Source organism: Ictalurus punctatus, chromosome 2 (genome assembly GCF_001660625.3).
Source record: "Ictalurus punctatus breed USDA103 chromosome 2, Coco_2.0, whole genome shotgun sequence".
NCBI lineage: Eukaryota > Metazoa > Chordata > Actinopteri > Siluriformes > Ictaluridae > Ictalurus > Ictalurus punctatus.
The window spans coordinates 6,696,622-6,711,023 of record NC_030417.2 but is presented as its reverse complement, the minus strand read 5'-3'; the positions used below and the strand labels follow the sequence as shown (position 1 = coordinate 6,711,023).

Genomic DNA, 14,402 nt, shown 5'->3' with positions numbered 1-14,402 from the left:
TTTGGGATGAACTGCGCCTCAGGCATCCTCACTTAACATCGTGACCTGACCTCACTAACGCTCTCGTGACTCAAATCCCCACAGCCACACACAGGGGAACACCTTCCTTCTCTAAAGAGTGAAGGTTACTATAATAGCGAAAGGGGAATAAGTCTGGAATGGGATGTTCAACAGCAGCACATACGGATGTGATGGCCAGGTGTCTACAAACGTTTGGCCATATTGTGTATGGTGAATGCTGGCAAGTCCCGATGGTCAGTGTGGATTATCAGTGTTTTGTGAAATATCTGTCTCATATCGTAAATCCTGATTTTTCCCTCGGAGAAAAGACAACGAAGGATGCAGAGAAACGTCTCACTCCGTGGAAGCGGAGCAAGATTACCATCCAGGGTGAAATTGAATTCTCCTTCCACTTTCATGCACACTGGAAGATTGAAGGGTTACCCGACGTAGCAGCTTCCGAATTGGTGTGCAGGACCCTGTGAAGGAAATGAACTGGTTGCTTATTGAAGCATTGCAGTGTCATTCTTCACTTTGGCTCTCATTTGTTTTCCATGCCACGCAGAGGAGCAACAGCCTCTCTTCTTTTTCTTTTTTTTAAAAAAAAAAATATATATATAGCCTGCTCTGATTGGTCAGTTCATGACTAGTGGGAAAGTCCTCGCTGCCAGTAACTTCTTGGTTGGACTTTCAAGGTCAAGGCTGGTCAGGGTATTCTTGGCTTTCAGAATGGACGACAGGTTTTACAACAAGGGAGGTGACCGTACTGAAGTGCAGGAGCTTATTATAATCTTCCTCTCCATGCTGTGCATGTCTTTGTTGTCCTTTCTATTTTAACCTCTGACCATCACGCCAACAAGCTGTCTTCTAAGCATAAGAGCAAAACAAGAGAGATTTTCAGCTCTGTTAATTCGGTGTTGGTGGTGTTGTTTAGTGAAAAATCTGCACTAAAGCTGCTCAAAGCATTGTATACTCAACATCCTACTTGACATGTTATTTAACAAAACAATGTCCATCTTTTTACTGGAGTTTACTGTACGGTTTATAATAAGAATATGGATTTGGATGGTGGTAGATCAGAAGGTTGTAAGTTCAAATCCCAGCACTGTCAAGCTTCCACTGTTGGGCCCTTGAGCGAGGCCCTCAACCCTCAACTGCTCAGTTGTATAAATGAGATAAATGTAAGTCGCTCTGGATAAGGGCGTCTGCCAAATGCCATAAATGTAAAACGTAAATAATAACCTGAAGTGATGCTCAAAGTGGTGTTACTGTTTCCGTTACCACCCTGAAGGTAATCCTTTCCTGTTATCTATCTAGCTATCTCTCTCTCTCTATATTTATCTATCTATCTATCTATCTATCTATCTCTAGCAGCTATAAACAATTGCTCTCTTACCAGCCATTCATTTTTTCTTTCTTGAAATTAATAAGATTGAATCTAATCTAATGTCATGCTACTGAAGAGGTTCCTGGGTCGGAAAACCTGTTACAAAGCACCGACACTGGAGACTCCTTCCAAAGCTGATGTAATAAACGCGTCCTAACAAGAACTGTTTTAAAAAAATATCTGTTTATGTGGCGTGTTTAATGTATAAGTCCCTGGGTACATCATCACTCTAGAAGCGACACTTTAATATTAATATAAACCTCCACCAGTTTTTTCCCCTCGTAGAGATCACGTAATAATGCCGTCTCATGCACTCGGAGATGTTGTGCAGCGGGCGATCTGTCCCTGTATGCGCTCTGTGTTTATTATTCCTGCAAAGTTTTCTATAAAGACCCAAATCGATTTTGAACAACTGTCTCCCTGCTGAGGCTTTTTATCTTTGGAAGCCCGCTACCTTTCCTAAAGTCTTTGCTCTTTTGTTATGATGATCCTTTTTGGTATGACTTATCGGGCGCGTCACAGGGCTGAGTTAGAGTCGAAAATAATCCAGTAATAAATACCACGAGCACCGGGGAGCTCAGTATCGACATTAGGCTGGCAGACATGAAACGAACACTCGTATCTTGAAAGACGTTTGTGCTGTGTTAGTTGTTCAGCGGCTATCAGCCAGAGAAAGTTTTGACAACTAACGGCAGAAGTGATGCACAGTGTTTATCTGAAAACTGTCCAGCGTTGATGGGTGGAGAGCGCAATTTGGATTCCTTTCACCATTCGGGCAGGGGACCAGTGACCATTTGAGGAAAGCATTAATGGGAAGAAAGCTACAGCCCTCATTAAGCCCATATGGTGTGTAGTTATCATTTATTTCTTCATGGAAATGACTTAATACAGGGATGGACAAATAAAAATGCATTAGTCTAGTAAAAGCGCTAGTATTCTGCCCATCTCCAACACTAAAATGTGCAGAACAACGTGTACTCCAGGACTACAGTGGGGAACGTGAGATCTAGGTAGGGATGAGCTTTTTTTCTCGCTTACTATAAAAAGAGGTCTGGTCTTAAGATTGAAGGCTTTATTCAAAAATGTTGCATTTGTAATTTAAAAAAGCCCCCTTGGATTACACATGCCATTATAGATGATTTTAAACAGCCAGAATGAAATTCTTTTATCTGTAGTTGGTTCTGAAAGTTTAATTTCCAATTGCACACTTTGAGCATTTAAAATAAATAAATAAAATAAAAAATCTCCCATGCACAAATATTTCATATTTAATCCTTACCACCACTCTTCTTCTGGCCTCATCTCCGAGATGAGGCATGCATACAGATTCCTGCTTCAATTTGTGCCTGAAGTGTTAAGACCTTGCCTGCCTCCCTCGTTTTGCTAATCTGCTGTTTGGTTCACATGAGGGTTTTAGAGTCTCGTTAAACCTGCACGGCGTGGTTTTATCGAGTTCGGGACGAGCAGCTCTCACGTGTCTCATCCTCAACCTGGACTTTAGAGTTAATCGCAGACGAGTGCTTCAGGATCTGGCCGAAAACAAAGTCCACTACCGTCTATTTTCTGCTTCAAGGTCAACGACAACGGAGGGACGAAGACAACAAAAGGACCGACGTTTGGTCCAGAGTTCACTCCAGGGGTGTTGTGGGTAATCGCAGGTATTAGAAAGTAATGAGGTGGTGCGATTGAGCCTAGACTTACCAAAGTGCTGAGAGAAGCTTTCAGAGCATTGTCCAGCTGGAGACCCTGCTGTAGCTCACGCCGTACTCTCTGTCCCATTATGCACCGAAAGCACAGTGTTAATTTTTCAACCCAAATGTCTTCTGTGTACGCTCAGCAGATTGGTGCAGCAGCTGTGGCTAGAATATATTAGATCATTGCTCTTTGTCTCGTTCTGTCTTGTTCTTTTTCTCCATCTCCCTCTCCGGGGATTATTTGGAGACACTCTTGCATCAGGATTCAGCTGTTGATGTTGATAAGATTCAGCACTTTTTTATTTATTTTTTTTATTTATTTTATTGTCGAGAGACGCATTCTGAAGCTGTACATCTTTCCCGAATGCATCACACACCTGAGTCAGATTTTCGTCCGGAGCTTACTGTTTGCTCACTTATTCAGGGCACTAGTGCGATTCTTTAGGGACGCATCCAGAAGCATGCTAGTAGTGCGAATCTTTTGGGAATGATGTCTCCAGTGGCAAAGAATGTCTTGCTTGTTCTTTCACCACCTCTGTGGAGTGCCTGCGTCGTGACAGAAACATTGGAAATAAATTCAGTTCGCCTGACATTTATGAATTGATTGATTGAGTCATTTTTGAAAGGAATCGTTTACGATTGAAAGATTTGCGTGAGGGGGGCAAATGAAAGCTGATGATTTAGAAGGTTTGAGCCCATGTTCTGGTTAGTTGTCTAGGATAAGAATGGTAATGTGGTAAAATACGGCAGTCTAGTTGGCAGCGCAGCAATGCAGACACACAGGGGATAAGAGTGCGGGTTGTACCATCACGTGAGTGGCCTAAACGTTGTGGACACCTGACCATCAGACCCATATGTGAACCTTTCACAAACTGTTGCCACAAAGTTCTAAGCACACAGTTATTTAGTATAGAATGTCTTAGTATGCTGTATTGTTACAATTTCCCTTCACTGGAACTAAGAGGCCCAAACCTGTTCCAGCATGACAATGCCCCTGAGCACAACGTGAGCTCCATGAAGAACATGGTTCGCCAAAGTTGGAGTAGAAGAACTCGAGTGTCCTGCACAGAGCCCTGACCTCAACCCCACCGATCAGCCTTTAGGATCAATCAGAACGCCGACTGCACCACAGACCTTCTTGCTTGACACCAATGCCCGACCTCACCGATGCTCCTGTGGCTGAACGGCCAAGCTCCAAAATCTAGTGGAACACCACGTCAGAAGAGTGGAGGCCATTATAACTACAAAGGTGGACTAAATCTCTGTTAATGCCCATGGTTTTGAAATTCCTCATAAAACTGTGCAAAGTGTACCCGAGACTTCCTGAGATGCATTCTTAAAAGCAAAGGTTTGTCACACCAGATGTTGACTTTGTTTCGTTTAGTGCTGTGTTCTGCTCTTTTTTGTCCTTTTTTTAGATTTGTCCTACATGGAAAATGTTTAATTTCATAACTTTTGAAGGTATTTTTGCTTTACGGCTTTTCTTTACATGCACCCAAGACTTTGTGCTGTATTATGAAATGAGAAAGTACCAAGTGCTGGATTTTACAACGTTCCTTTTTATTCACTAGCTTTTCACTTAATAAAAAAATAATGCAACATGGGCTGAGACTTGCACTTTATATAAAAAAAAATAAAATAAATTTTTTTATATTTGTCCATCCTCTGCACCTACACGTTATCTTGATGGACTGATCGAAGCGTGGCTATGCTCAGGGAGCAGTTATTAAGTTGTCGCTTGAGTGGAGAGTTTTTTGTTTGTTTGTTTTTTGTTTTTTAACCGAAGGTTTCTCCCAATTCAGTCTAACGCATTTGTTTTCTAAGTGGATGGCTTGTCATATCTGAAGTCACATTAATGAGGTGTTTGCTCAGGCTGCATTATTTATTTAGCATCCTGTCATCGTTTCAATGCTTTGACTGTGTGTAGGTGTGTGGTGGGGAGGTGGTGATGTGTTTATAATAGTGAATAATAAAGGAGGTTGATTTTTTTTTTTATTAAAAAAAAAGACAGTAGGTGTGCTTCAGCATATGCCATTTTCCGACTACAGACTGAACTGTCGAAAGATTGAGTGGTGTTTGTGTAGCGCGTTTTTATTTATTTATTTATTATTTTAATGGAAATCATAAATGAAACACTGGGCAGAGTACTTTTAGCTCTACCAGAGCGAGCCGGAAGCCTCTGCGTTTTATATATGGTCTGTTGTCTTGTTCTTATTTATACATATTTCATACATTATTTATCAGCGCAAAGTCTTACAGTTCCTTCATTCAATATCAGATGCACGAAATGTGAGTAGAATATTAAACAACACTGATTATTTTTCCCCCCATACACATTTAAAAAAAAAAATTATTCATGTCTTGGGTGTTGTTTTGTGTTGAAATATCACTCTTATATCACTTTATGAGTTCAAGCCATTAAAACGCATGCAAAAGGAGCCTGCTTTTATTTTCTGTGGCTGAATCACAAATTTTATTTTACAATATTTATGAAGGGCAATAGATATGGTGTGTTGTGTTTATATCCTAGGCAAGGCACAAAGAAAGTGAATAGAAAGCCATTGGGAATTCAAGATGGCCAGATTTACTTGGGTCAAGGGTAAGACATTTGATAGTGATAAAATGTTTCTGTGGATAAAATGAATAAAAACAAATCTGAAACAGTAGGTTGTTGAGAAAACTGTGTTTGTCTCTTAAGTCACCCAGAAACAGTCACTTGTCCACTAAACTAAGTGACTAAATTCAGTACAGGTACTCAGTTATGGCTCGGCTCGAGTGACGGGTCACTGTCCGGAGGAAATTCACTTAGAGAAACGTGTGAGATTAGGCTTAGTGGTTAGCATGTTTGCGTCAAACCTCTGGGGTTGGGGGTTCGATTCCCGCGCTGTGTGTGCGGAGGGTTTGCATGTCCTCCCTGTGCTTCGGTGGTTTCCTCCGGGTACTCCGGTTTCCTTCCCAGTCCAAAGGCATGCGTTGTAGGCTGATTGGTAGTTCCAAACTGGCCATAGAGTGTGATTGGGTGTGTGTTTGTGTGTGCGATTGTCCAGGGTGTTCCCACCTTGTGCCATGAGTCCCCTGGGATAGGCTCCAGGCTCCCCCATGACCCTGTGTAGGATAAGCTGGACAGAGGATGGTTGGGTGACTTTTTTTCCCCATTTTCTTCCTAATTTGTCTCTTGGCCAATTCAAACCTAGTTTTGCCCTACCAACCGACACGTGCTTCCTCCATGACACGTGAAGGCAGCCAATCGCAACTTCTCTACTACCGTGTCACGGGTGGAAAGTGCTATCCGTGCTCTTCCACATACGTGAGCTCACAGAGGGCAATTACTGGCTAATATGGCTGTGATTGACAGACGAGAGGGAGTATGCCATCCCTTTTCACCCAGAAGCACAGACAATTTTGCTCCCTTGGACTCCCGGCCACGGATGGCTGTGGCATCATTGACATTTGAACTCCCAACACTTCTTAATAAAGTCCCTAAAAGCTAATCATGGCTCGAGTGCAGGACCAGCTAAATAAACCCCATTGGTTTAAGAACATCAAGGCCAAGGGTAAGTGTGCACAGTTTACTGCCTGTTCTGTTGATTCAGGCCTTTAGATGAATCATTTGCACAGATCCTTGCTGACTAAGACTTTTTAAAGTTCTTGATGTCATTATTTAATGGCTATTATCTTTGGCGTAATGGGTTGCTACAGTAGGTTTAAGCGGTTGTGCGCAGCAGACAGGACAGATTTTTAAAAGCATTAAATCAGTGCTGACTTTTGGCATCGGGTGCTGTGACATTTGAGCCAAACGCACACTTTGGATCAAAGCAGTAGAGATTGTACAGGAAACAATGATACACTTACTACAGAAGAAGTGTATTTAACCTTTATGGACTAATGGAACATGAATGGAAATCCACTGAAAAGCAGGGTACTTGCATTGTTTTGCTGAGGTCTTCTGACTGAGCTTGAGATATGGGAATCTGGGAGTTTATGTGGGTTGCGTTCCGAAAAATTTGGTTTTACAGCAGCGGGAATGCTATCCATCATCACTTTGAAAATGTCAAAAAGACGTGGGACAGCTTCGCCGTTATCTATGCTCGCCAAGACCTTTTGTTTTCCATTTCCTGTGGTTTTATTACAGCTCATCTGTCTTAGAAGGAGGTTCAGGCGAGCCATTTGTCTCTTATCTCACTGTAATCCACAATCTCCCTAGAAACTATCATGACATCATTAATCATCCTTATGGGAAATTGCTGTAGAAGATAATTTTTTAAACGATTTCACTTTATCATCCATGTGCAGCTAGCATACGGTTCATGTTCAATAACCAGCAACCAAATGGCTGTTTATCAAGTCATATTTCTTTCAGAGTGCACAATACAAGCAAAATCGCACAATTATTACAGGCTTTTGTGCCATCCGTACTACATGTGGTTATATGATGGGTTTGATCTAATAAGCATCAAAGGACGTTAGTGAAAAAGTGGAGTCAGAGTTAAGGTCTTTGCTGAAGCAACTGATTATAAATAAGTGGAAAAATCGAACAATCTGGAAAAAATTGATAAAATAATATGGCACAGTGGGGTAATAATATAATGCTAAAAAAAAAAAAAAAGTAATGTAATATAATAAACTTCTTTGCAGATTTAACACTCTAGAGTCTGAGGCCTTTCAGGCACTTTTGAGGCAGTCTGACATGCCTTTACATTTTAATATATTTCACCTATCTAAAAAACATTCATCCAAAAATGCTACATATGCTCATATTTACTACAAGCTCACCAACAATAATTTGAGAGCAGTAAGAATGTCATGAGTATAGGTTTTGTTTAAATGAACTGTAAATGTACACTTTTCAAAAACTTATTTTCAGAGGTGTTGGGGATACTGTTATAAACACATTATAAACACTTTTGACAAGACTTCTGAGCGCTGAACTTTTTAAACATAGGTGTTGGCTACACATAGATGATTAAATCATGCGGAAATGTCATGTGGTCTGACTACAAAAGTTGTAGAACTTTGAAGTGACACTATTTTTTCAAAGCCAGTGGCTTACACAATGAATATTGATGAGATAGGTATCAACACCTGTAATAGTTCCCCTCCCCACCGTCAAAGGTAATTGCCCATGTGGGATGTCATTGTGTCTCCCATACCCATCCGGTCAGTGTGAATTGTAAGGAAAGAAGAGACAATAAAATCCTTTTTACAGTTTATTGAAAATGCTGTGTTCAACCCCAAACATGCAATGGAATACTACAAAATAAAATGAATAAAAGAACAATGAACTGTCAGTCCTGATCGGGATGCCAAGCTTCAAAACAGTTTCTGTCTTGTTGAAGGCAAAGGAAGACATCACATGCTTTGCACTTCCATGGGGTTTTTGTTTGTTTCCCTCATGTATCCTGCAGTGTACACAGGTCTTTCGCCAGTGGTAGCCTTCATCCTGCGGTCAGTGACGAGCTCAGCCCCAGGAACTGACACATGAACACCATTGGATTTCTTAGTAGGGGTTTTCTGTGTCACACCGCACAGCTGTGCCATGAGCTCCTCAGTGAAAGCCTTGTGGGTCATGCTGTCCTGTCGCATGAGTTCTTTGTGGAGAATGTAGGCATATTGTTTGCTGCAATGTACAAGAAGTGAAGAAAGGGTTTCCTGTACCATTTCAAGGTTTTGTGCTGTGTTGTGTAATACTGGATGAACTGGTCTGACAAATCCACACCTCCCATGAGCTTGTTTTATTCTATCACTGGTGAGGGACATGGGAAGGACTCTGTGCTCCAGACACCGTGTCTGGACTTCACTTCTCTCTGTACTGCATCCCCAGTGTAGGCTGTATGGATGGTGGAGCAGGCAGAGACCTGTCGTGTGTCCATCCACGTCACAAAGAGAAGAGGACCATCCCTTATCCAGCGGTACACTCCTCTAGGTGACTTCGTTGTCAGTGAATTAACACAACTGCGTGGGCAGTCCCTCCTGGACTCTCTGTATGTTCCACAAGCACCAAACTTGCATGCAAACAAGTCCTTGAAAGCCTTTGGGCTTGTACCGAAAATGTCCATGTACACATGGTACCCAGACCCCAAATACTTCCTGTCAGTCAGTGACATCACAGAGTCATAAGAGAGTCCCTGGCCTGTGGGGAAGTTGTTCTTTCCAGTGTATACAGAAAAGTCCACAGTGTACCCATTGCTGGAGTCTGTAAGCACGAACAACTTGAACCGCCATTTGGTTGGATTGTACCTCGTGTACTGTCTCATGGCAGTATGCCATTTGCAAGGCACCATACATTCATCCACAGCAAGACTCCTGCGGGGGTGATAAAATGCCTTACAGGCATTCTGAATTGTGTACATGAGGGGTTTGACCCGGAACCGCCTGTCATGCTCCGAGGTTCCCATCTTGGCATCATTCATTCTGTCCTCATCTGGGTCACTCCAGGATATTGTCAGGTATCTATCCCTTGACATCACCCGTGATGTGATAGGGATGGATAAGATGTGGTAATGACAGTATTCCATTACTGGGATTTTGATGATAACTGCTTTTTAAGCCCAGTAAGTTCCTTCAGTTGTTCCATTTGCAAACCTTCATTTGCTCACTGTTTTGTGTAACGTTTTATTTGGATGGTCCAACAAATCTAAACGGACACCCTCTGTCCCCCATCTTTTGTCACATAAGTCTTGATTTTATCATTTGAATAAAATGTAAATGTTTTGGAGTTCATTAATGTGAAATAAAATCTATACCTATTTATATAATCTATTTCTATATCTATATATGTCCCTTAGTTACTCAGTCAAACCAAAGAACCTAATTTAATTCATCATTGGGTTCAGTTAGACTAGACACACCCAGGGTTGATTGCCAGTCCTGTTGAACCCTAACATCAGCTAAAATGTCTCAACAGCAGCAGCCTACGACATGATAAGACATTCTACAAGAGATGAGAAAGTAAATAAGAAACATATCAGTCTGGAAAAGGTTACAAATCCATGTCTAAAGCTCATTAAAGTCGCATCCAAGAAGTCACAAAAGAACTCTGATGAACGGGGAAGGCACTATCGGGGATGAACTATGTCCTGAAATAAGTTTAGTGTTTATGATTCCACCATCAGAAAGGGACTGGGCAAAAATGGTATCCATGGGAGAGTTACAAGGCAGAAACCACTGCCAACCAAGAGGAGCATAAAGGCTCATCTCACACTTGCCAGAAAACACCTTGATGACCCCCCAAACATTTTGGGGTAATGTTCTTTGGACTGGAACTTTTTGGAGGACATGGATCTCATTACATCTGGCCTGAAGCTGAAACACCATTCCACAATTCTAAAAAACAACATAGAACAGTCAAACATGGTGGTGGTACTGTGATGGTGTGGGGATGCATTGCTGCTTCAGGGCCTGTGTGCCGTGCCGAAACTGACAGAACCATGAATTCCGCTCTCGACGAGACAATCCTGAAGGAGAACGTCCAGTCATCAGTCTGTGATCTAAAACTCAAGCACACTTGGGTTATGCAGCAAGACAAGGATCCCAAGCATAAGAGTAAGTCCACCTTGGAATGATTAAACAACAACCAAATTTAAGGTTTTGGAGTGGCCTTGTCAACACACAATTCTGGTAATCACATAACCCTGTGTGACCTGCCTCTACAGTTTCTACTTCAAACAAGTGTTCACGTGATTTTATAACTACAATGAAAATGTTCTGCTCTGAAACGAAATCCCAAAGCAGTACTACGCAAACTTTCTTCCTCATCACACTCTCCTGGAGTTTTTGACAGTTCTGACTCAGCATTGCCATTTTGACTTGCACACCAAGCAGTTTATTTTTAACCAATCAAGACATCAGTTGCCCCTGTGGAAGAGAATTTTCCAATAGGCCAAAGCTTGTTTAGAGTCATGCGATATTCTTTTTATAAACCTTGACCTTTCCAAGATCTTATCCACCCCATCATTTTTGACTGATGGAGTTTTGGGATTTACTGGAAACATAATTGGTTTTCAGCAGCCACGTTGTGGAAGATCAGCAAACACCAAATGCCACACACTCGCTGAGCTTCGAGTAGAACTCTGATATATTAAATCTAAAATTCATTCCTTATCTAGCAAGTTGCTCAGTGTCCTTGGTGGAGTTTTCTGAAGTTGTTGAACGGTTCAAGGCATTGTGTAGCTCGAGGGAGTACGAGGCCATGAACATGCAGCTGCGTGTGTTCTCATTAACGCGTATTCTTAAGCAGCTGAGCTCCTCTGACCCTCCGAGTCAACAGCCTTGATAGAAAGAGCACTGCTTTTGAGATTCTGTTCAGCATAAATAAAAGAAAAACAATCGTTCTCTTCATACAGCATCCAGAACATTCTTTCACTGGTCCTCAGAAATCGCTCAATACTTTTTCACTTGCGCGTCTCAGTTTTAGACGCTCGACCCGAGACGAGCGTTTTAGTGTGTCCTGGTACAAAACGAGACGGGTCAGTAGCTCCGCAGTGAATTCTCGCCCAGCCAACACGTGGGCTGCTCCAATGGCAAATCAGCGGGAACGACCGACGTCTCTTGGTTTACGATCGTCTCCTTTTACTCTGGCTTCAAAGATCCTTGAAACAAAGGCACAAACTGATGTCAGTTTCTATGTAAAAGTAGAACATTTGCCTGAGCAAATATGCTTAATTCATCTACGGTGAAAGGAGAACTATTTTCCAGAGAGTTGTTTTACTTTGTTACTGACTCGGTTGTTTGATTAAAACGTGACCGAGGCTTGGAGGAGTGTGTAAGATCTGCTCGCTCGTGTAACTGAGTGATGGAGACAGTACAGGTTGTATCTGTAGCGGTCTGGGAAAACTCATCAGGTGTCACAGTGGTTCATTTTGGCAGACAGAAAAAAAATAAAAGAAATTGATATTCGGATGGTTTTGGCAAAAATGGGGTTTTTCTGACTGTATCGTACTTTGAAACCTCAGCTTTAAGAAGTCATAAATATATTTCAGGGGATTGAGAAAATGAAAGGTTTTTATTTATTATTTATCATAAATCTTGCCTTGGCTATCCTCCTGCAGAGATCATGTTGGGTCAGGAGCGAGATTAAAAGCTTGTTAGCCAAGTGTGATTTCCTCACATATCACATAGGGAATGTCATGAAAATCAGGAAAATTCCTGTCCTAATCGGGCGGCTGTGCGTCAGGCGGTAGAGCGGGTTGTCCACTAATCGTAGGGTTGGCGGTTCGATTCCCGGCCCGCGTGACTCCACATACCGAAGTGTCCTTGGGCAAGACACTGAACCCCAAGTTGCTCCCGATGGCAAGTTAGCACCTTACATGGCAGCTCTGCTACCATTGGTGTGGGAGTGTGTGTGTGAATGGGTGAATGAGACACAGTGTAAAGCGCTTTGGATAAAAGCGCTATATAAGTGCGCCATTTACAATTTAATCAGTTCAGTTTGTAATGAGATAGCGGCTGCCGACATGTCAGGGATGTTCTCCCTCGAGCCAACACATACGAATTGCACGTAATATCAGTCAGTACGTTTACATGAACAACAATAATCCGATATTAAGACGATACTCTGATTAAGAAACTAGCGTGTAAACAGCGATTATAGATGACCTTAATCCGACTAAAGTCATACTCGAAGTAAACACAAATGGAATTAAGACGTGTGGAGTATTCCTGTTTTAGTCGCGTTATTGAAATGTGTTACAGACATGTACAGACCTTAATCACACTGTTAACGTCGTGTGGGAGTTTTCACCGCATTGTGACAGGACACGTACACACACGGCAGCGCTCAACCGTTTGACGGTAACGAGAGCACGGCTGCGTCCGAAACCACATACTTACCCACTATATAGTAGGCGAGATACATGTATACTATATAGTGGATAACTACGCGGTTTGGGACGCAGCTCACGGCTTCAAGCAGTCGTCTATTTACCCGTACAGCACGACTAATAATTAACTGCACTTGAAGCTTTCGTAAACTTAAAAAAAAAAAAAAAAACCACCCCAAACTGTATACAGTTCCATAACGAAGATGTATGTCGATACGTGAAATTCTGGAGGGACGTCGGACGGCGTGGCGCAGTGACGTAATGACGTGTGACGTTAATCGAGCTATGTTCTATAACATGTAAAACAGGAACATGAAAGGAGTATTCTAAAAACAACTCATGTAAACACCTTAATCAGGATATTGTCTTATTCAGAATAAGGTCAATAATTAGATTACTGCTGTCCATGTAAACGTTCTGAATGATCCTGAGTAAAATCTGTCTCAGTGCCTCACTTTGTCTCTGAAAAGTCAGAAATCTGGACACTAACCTTGATTACTTCTCCAGATGTATAGCTTACGTATTTTAACACGAATTACTTATTATCCGAAATTTTTATCTGACAATTTCAAGACTTGAATTTCAGATCATTGAATTTAGAAGCGATATATTGAACAAATCATTGTGCAATGTTTCATTAGCATCACATTTCTGTAGGTAGGCTGTAATAGTGTGCACGTCTGCAGCGGATAGAAACACCTAAGAACACAACACGAGCTATTTGAACAGGGGCGTGTAAACTTTCTCTCTCCACCGCATGTGAGGATGCACAGAGTAATACAGAATTATTACCAGTGATGTGATCAAAACACACGTGTGTGTGTGTGTGTGTGTGTGTGTGTGTGTTCCCAGTTGTCATCTGTTGTCTCATATTATTTCACCTTACACTACCCCTCTATCAGTTGCTCTCTCTCTCTGTCTCTCCATTTTCTCTCTGTCTCTCTGTCTCTCCATTTTCTCTCTGTCTCTCCATTTTCTCTCTGTCTCTCCCTTTTTCTCTCTGTCTCTCCATTTTCTCTCTGTCTCTCCATTTTCTCTCTGTCTCTCCCTTTTTCTCGTTTCTCTCTCTTTTTACTTGCTCTGTTTCTCCTCTCCTTTCTTGCTCTGGCTCTCGTTTTTCTGTCCCTCCTTTCTCTATCTCTTTTCTCTCTCTGTCTCTTTTCTCTCTCTGTCTCTTTTCTCTCGCTCTCTCTCTCCCCCTCGTTTCTCTGTTTCCTTCCGTCTTTTCTCTCTCTCTGTTTTCTCTCAGACCTTTTTTTCTCTCTCTCTCTCGTTCCTTCTTTCTCTCCTTTCTCTTTTTGTCTTTCTTTTCTTGCTCTGATCCTCCTTTTCTTTCTCTCTCTCCCCTCTTCTTGCTGTTTGTCTTTTCTTGATCTCTCTTTTCTTGCGTATCTTGCTCTGTCTGTCTTTTCTCTCTCCTTTCTCGATCTCTTCTCTCGTTTACCTGTTTCACTCTGTCTTTACGCATCCTCTGTCTCTCTGTCTGCCGCTTGTCTCTTTCGC

The 14,402-nt window shown here is 41.9% G+C and overlaps 1 protein-coding gene across 3 annotated transcripts in view; it reads left to right on the top strand.

The window, feature by feature from the left end:
- rngtt (RNA guanylyltransferase and 5'-phosphatase) overlaps positions 1–14,402 on the top strand; it is a 130,238-nt gene that overhangs the window by 73,596 nt on the left and 42,240 nt on the right. The window lies entirely within an intron of this gene.